This window comes from Mandrillus leucophaeus, unplaced genomic scaffold (genome assembly GCF_000951045.1).
Source record: "Mandrillus leucophaeus isolate KB7577 unplaced genomic scaffold, Mleu.le_1.0 Scaffold75, whole genome shotgun sequence".
Lineage (NCBI taxonomy): Eukaryota > Metazoa > Chordata > Mammalia > Primates > Cercopithecidae > Mandrillus > Mandrillus leucophaeus.
The window spans coordinates 5,345,711-5,352,769 of NW_012108141.1; positions in this window are offsets into that span (position 1 = coordinate 5,345,711).

Consider the following 7,059-nt stretch of genomic DNA (forward strand, 5'->3'; position numbering starts at 1 on the left):
AAGGTTATGTTTACATTATACTATATTCTATTAAGTGTGCAATAGTATTATGTCTGTAAAACAATCTGCATATCTTAATTAAAAATAATTTATTGCTAAAAAATGCTAGTGGTCTTCTGAGCCTTCAGTGAATTGTAATATTTCTGCTGATGGAGGATTTTGCCTCAATTTTGATAACTGTAGACTGATGAGGGTATTGTTACTGAAGGCTGGAGTGGCTGTGGCAATTTCTTAAAGTAAGACTACAGTGGGCTAGCACACAGCTTGTGGCTGCAATCCCAACTACTCTGGAGCCTGAGGCAGGATCTGTTAAGGTCAGGAGTTTGAGACCAATCTGGACAACATAGTGAGACCCTGTCTCTCAAAAATAAATATAAAAAATTAGCTGCACATGGTGGCACACACCTGTAGTCCCAGCTACTCAAGAGAGAATGAAATGCTGTTTATTTAAAAAAAAAAAAGACTAAAATAACATTTGCCACATTGATTGACTCTTCCTTTTATAAAAATTTCTCTGTAGCATGTGATACTCTTTGATAGCATTTTAACTGCAGTAGAACTTCTTTTAAAATTGTAGTCAATTCTCTGAAAACTCTGCTGCTGCTGCTTTATCAACTAAGTTTATGAAATATTCTAAATTCTTTGTTTTCATTTTAGCAGTGTTCACCAGGCATCTTTACTAGGAGTAGATTCCATCTCAAGAAACCACTTTTTTTTTTTGCTCATCCTTAAGAAGCAACTCCTCTTCCATTAAAGTTTTATCATGAGATCTCAGCAATTCAATCATATCTTCTGGCTCTAATTTAATTCTAATTCTCTTGCTGTTTCTATCACAAATGCAATTCCTTCCTCCACTGAAGTTTTGAACCCCTCAAAGCCATCTATGAGAGTTGGAATCACCTTCTTCCAAACTCCTGTTAACGCTGATATTTTGACCTTCTTCCATAAATCACAAATGTCCTTAATATCATCTAAAATGGCGAATCCTTTCCAGAAGGTTTTCAATTTACTTTTCCGAGATCCACTAAAATAATCACTATCTTTTGGCAGCTAAAGCCTTCTGAAATGTATTTCTTAAATAATAAGATTTTAAAGTCAACATTATTCCTTGACCAATGGGGTGAAGAATGAGTGTTGTGTTAGCAGACATGAAAACAACATTCATCTTCTTATACATCTCCATTAGCACTCTTGAGTGACCAGGTGCAGTGTTATGTGCAGTAATATTTTTAAAGAAATCTTTTTTTTTCTGAGCAGTAGGTCTCAACAGTAGGCTTAAAATATTGAGTAAACCATGCTGTAAACAGATGTACTCTAATCCAGACTTTGTTGTTTCATTTACAGACCACAGGTAAAGTAGATTTAGCATAATTCTTAAGGGCTCAGGATTTTTGGAATGGTAAATGAGCACTGGTTTCAAATTAAAGTTACCAGCTGCATTGGCCCCTAACAAGGGAGTCATCCTGTACTTTGAAGCATTGAAGGCAGGTGTCGATTTCTCCTCTCTAGCTATGGAAGTCCTAGATGGCATCTTCTTTCAGTAGAAGGCTGTTTTGTCTACATTAAAATCTGTTTTTTAGTGCAGCCACCTTCACCAATTATCTTAGCTAGACTTTCTGGATAACTTGCTGCAAGCTCTATATCAGCACTTGCTGCTTAACCTCGCACTTTTCTACTATGGAGATGATGTATTTTCTTGAACCTCATAAAGCAACCTCTGCTAGCTTCAAACTTTTCTTCTGAAACTTTGTCGCCTCTCTCAGCCTTCATAGAATTGAAGAGATTTAGGGCCTTGCTTTGGATTAGTCTTTTGCTTAAGGAAAAGTTGTGCCTGGTTGAATCTTCTAGACAGAGCACTTAAACTTTCTCCATATCAACAACAGAGCTGTTTTGCTTTCTTATCATTTCTGTGTTCACTGGAGTAGTAGTGAATTTTAATTTTCTTCAAGAACTTTTCCTTTGCATTTACAGCTTAGCTAACCATTGGCACAAGAGGCCTAGCTTTCAGCCTATCTCAGGTTTCAACATACCTTCCTCACTAAGCTTAATACTTTCTAGCTTTTGATTTAAATTGAGAAGTGTGGGACTCTTCCTTTTACTTGAAAAATTAGTGGTCATTGTAGGGTTATTAAATTAGCCAAATTTAAATAATGTTGTGTCTCACGAAATAGTAATGCCCAAGGCAAAAGAGAAAGAGATTGGGAAATGGCTGGTCAATAAGCAGTCAGAACACAAGCATTTATAAATTGTTTGCCATCTTACATGGGTGCAGTTCATGGCCTCTCAAAACAATTTTTTTGATAGTGACATCAAACATCACTGATCACAGATCACTAAAAAAATGAAAAAGTTTGAAATATTGCAAGGATTACCAAAATGTGACACAGATGCAAAGTATGCATATGCTCTTGGAAAAATGGTGCTGATAGACTTGCTTGATGCAGGATTACCAAAAATGTTCAGTTTGTAAAAACTATAATATCTGTGAAGCATGATAAAGTGAAGTGCAATAAAATGGGGTATGTCCATACTTGTATAGAAGTATCAGCATCATTAATTCTTACACCTGTGAGAAAGAGTTTTATCAACCAAAGTACATTGCTTGTGTGCAATTTCTGTTTCATTCAGTCTTAGAAATACTCTTTTCCACCATGGAATACTATGCAGCCATAAAAAAGGATGAGTTTGTGTCCTTTGTAGGGACATAGATGCAGCTGGAAACCATCATTCTTAGCAAACTATCACAAGAACAGAAAACCAAACACCGCATGTTCTCACTCCTAGGTGGGAACTGAACAATGAGATCACTTGGACTCGGGAAGGGGAACATCACACACCGGGGCCTATCATGGGGAGGGGGGAGGGGGGAGGGATTGCATTGGGAGTTATACCTGATGTAAATGACGAGTTGATGGGTGCTGACCAGTTGATGGGTGCAGCACAGCAACATGGCACAAGTATACATATGTAACAAACCTGCACGTTATGCACATGTACCCTAGAACTTAAAGTATAATAATAATAAAAAATAAATTAAAAAAAAAGAAGGAAAAAAAAAAAAGAAATACTCTTTTCCAGAGTTACTTAGGTCAGTATGTCTTCTCCCACCCTCTTGAATAAGGTTGTTTTATACATTTCTATTATAGTTATACTCTCTTGTCACAGTCTTCATTCCTTCCTGAGATTCCCTAATCTAAGTGATTTTTTTAAAAACAAACTTGGCTACATTAAGTTTCACTCTTTGTGCTGTCAAGTTTTATGGATTTTGACAAATGCATACTTCACGTGTTTATTCATATTACAGTATCGTACAGAATAGTTTCACTGCCCTAATATATCTCCTGCATATTATCTCTTTAACACCCCTCCCCCCACAAATCGTTGGAAACCACTGTTTATAATTTTGCCTTTTCCACAATGTTATATAATTGGAATCACATAGCTGTTTCAGACCAATTTCTTTCAGTTAAAAATATGCATTTAAAATTTATCTGTATATTTTTATGACTTGACAGCTCATTTGTTTTTAATCACTAAATAATATTGTATGGTAAGGATGTACCACAGTTTGTTTATTCATTCACCTACTGTCAGATATCTTGGTTGTTTCCAGCTTTTGGCAATTAAGTTTAAAGCTATAATTCCTGTGCAGGTTTTCATGTGGGCATAATTTTCAAATTAAATAGGTAAATATCTAGGAGTGATTGCTGGATAATATAATAGGTGGCACGATCATGGCTCACTGCAGCCTCGATCTCCCAGGCTCAAGCGATTCTCCCACCTTAGCCTCCTAAGTAGCTGGGACTGCATGCATGTGCCACCACGCCTGGCTGATTTTTGTAGAGACAGGATTTCGTCATGTTGCCCAGGCTGGTATCGAACTCCTGGGCTCAAGCACTCCACCTGCCTTAGCCTCCCAAAGTGCTGGTATTATAGGGGTGAGCCACTGTGCTCGGCCCCTATTTTGTGTTGTTTAAAGTACAGTGTTTTTAAACAATTTTCCCAAATTACTTTTGTGACAGAATAAGTTATAGAATTATTGTTTAATGGTTAATTGCACAGGCTCTGGAAGTAGAAGGCTTGGGTTCAAGTCTAGATTCTACAATTTACTAAGTACATGATTTTTAAGGATGTTGGGTAATCCCTCTATACTTCAGTTTCCTCCCTTATAAACTGTGAATTATAGTATCTCTTAGTTATTGTGAGGATTAAATTAGATAATATGTTTGGCACAGAGTAAGAAGTTAATTGTTGTCTTTTTTTCTTTCAGTACTCTAGATTCATTTGAAAGGAACTCTCTATTCTTTCTGTGTCCTCTGTCACCTACGATAGCAACTAGATCTTTACTTCTAAAGTCCAGCTTCTCCTTAGCAAGGGTAGGGAAACTGTGATGGCAGGAAGGGCTTAATAGTTCTTTATGTTTCAGTGCCATTAAAGGAATTAAAGATGGATTATCCAAGAAAGGAACCTACCCAAGAGGTTGATGAGAAGGTGGCTTAAATCTAGAGGATGTTATTCTGTGCGGCAGGATGCTTACTTACTGACCTATACGAGGTTTCCGTGTAAATTAGAAAAAGGTTCACTCTGTGCAGACGCAGCCCAGGACAAAGACACAACCTTAGCCAGTGGAGCATAGCTAAATTCCAGTCCTCCACTGGCTACCTATGCTAGGTTCTATTATTCAGTGTCCACTACACAACTATAAATGCCATCTCTGCCTGGTAGATGGAAGGGAGGATTGTGGGTTCCATATGGGACAAGCACATGGATCAAGTCCCTTGGAATACAGCATCTCAGAAATGCTAGAACATCTATTCCATGGAATTATTGTGGGAAAATAGGAAATGATGTCTCTTAAGTACTGGGCTTTGAGGGAAAAAAAAAATGATGCCACCAGCAAAAGCCATCTGCCATGGCTGATATAAGGATTGTGTTGTCCTAGCAAGAAAGCTAAGCAAGTGAGAACACTGCAGACAGAACCAAAAATTGGGTGAATAGTGAAAAACCAGTCTGAACAAGGCACAGAGTCACCATATGAAGAAAAGGTAAAGTTGAGACTGAGAGTATTCTCTTGTGATACACCTACGTTTTTAAGACTCTCATATGATGTTAGAAAAATGAAAGGTGCCCCCAAAGAGTGCTGATTGGAATTCCTGTAAACTTTAAATGAGGAAAATGTATGATGGAAAACAAAGATAATTGGGAAGTTTCCTTCATCCAAGCATTACACCTTACTATAAGGAAAATATGAACATACATATTTTAAGCAGTCTGTAGGAATCAAATTGTGCGGTATTTGCCTTTACAGACAAGTTGAGTTCTCCTTAAACTCTACTTTGGCTTTCTCCAAAGTATTGTTATTTCTAAGTTACTGGAATCCTTCCTTAAGCTTCTTGCTCAGTGGGAAGTGTAATGCAAATATTTTCAGATGAGTCACCTCCCTTTATAAATGGTTTCTTAATATTTTGACTCTCTAGTTGGGAGCCTGTCAAAGCAAGGGTGTCTCATAGATTGTCAGGGGATGGAGGAGATACACATAGAATATCTTACTCTTCTATAAAATGGTCAGACTCCCAACTCTAGCTGAAAGTGTCAGGAATCCTATTATTCCCATAAACTATTTTTAGTTCTATTATATACATATATTTTACATGGGAAAAGTTTTATTTCATTTTAAGCAAAGATACTTTTTCCCCAATAGTAAAGAAATGTCATTTTGGGGCATTTGTTTCTCATTGCATTCCCAAGCCAAACATCTATTGCTACATTCACAGCTTGCTGCTATTTTTTTTTTTTTTTTTTTGACAGTGGAAGTGCAAGAATCCAGCTTGTTATTGGTGCCACAAAGATTTTTGCATAAATCTTTAAATATACTCCTGGGAAGACATATGGCTAGACCATCCAGGAGCCCCAATAGCCCATAGGCAGTGCTGCAGCAGAAGCACATAAGCTCCTGAAAGCCTGTGCAAGAGTGTAGTTCTCTTGTACTTCACAGTCTATACATACTATTTAATGACACACTGTCTAGTAAATTAATAAATCAGTTTGGTTGCTATAAATTCTGTCATCACTATGAAAAATCTTGTTTTTATAGGAAAGTTTTGACATTAGCTTTGATTTCTGACCACAACATACAGATTCAGTCTTGTAAATGAAAATGCTACCTCAGACATGCCAGCCTCTATACCTGCATGATGCTCTGAATGTACCTTGTTATTTATGTAACATCTAATGCAGCATATAGTATGTGTAGAAATGTTCACATGTGCTGTAGTTTTAAATGTAAGGAGATAATATTCACTGAATAGATACTCACTCCCAAATAGTATTGTTTGGGGGAATTACAGAGAAAACCCTTTATACACAATTTCAAAACTTTGTCATTCAGCATTAACCAAATTATAGTAGAAATTGATTATATTTGTTTGAAAACCCATCTATTCTTACCAGATAACACTGTATTTTAATGGATGTTGTTAGAAACAGACTGAGGAGAATGTTTGAAAGTTCACTTACTATCTTTAATCTGCTTGCAACTTTGTTTTTATTCACACATGTGAAAGTGAGTTACCCATGCGAAACAGGTATTTTTTCCCAATACAAATAATTCATGCAAATAGATGCCTGTGAACCTCTAGAATAAGTGAAAAATCAGCTAGGCTAAGAAGATGCAAGAGTGTATATCCACTAAAATAATGTTTATGAAAGCATAGAAGTGAGAGAGAAAAACACACATATTTACGAAGCACAAATTCTACACTTTTTCAAAGGCCCAGTTACAAGTATTTTATAAAGGAAATCAGGAGTCAATTCAATACTAATTCAGGTAAAGAGTCCTGAATTTTCAGTTCTAATGACATCTATGATTCATTTAGGCAGTAATTATTAAATGAATATATATGTTTCAGATCCTGTGCCAAATTCTAGCAACCCCACAGTAAACCAGGCACCGTCTCTCCTCTCAGGAAATCATAATCCAATTAAGGAAGTAGAGATATAGAAATAATCCTACAAAAATCTCTAGGCCTCACTATCTCTTAGATGTAGATAAATTTATAT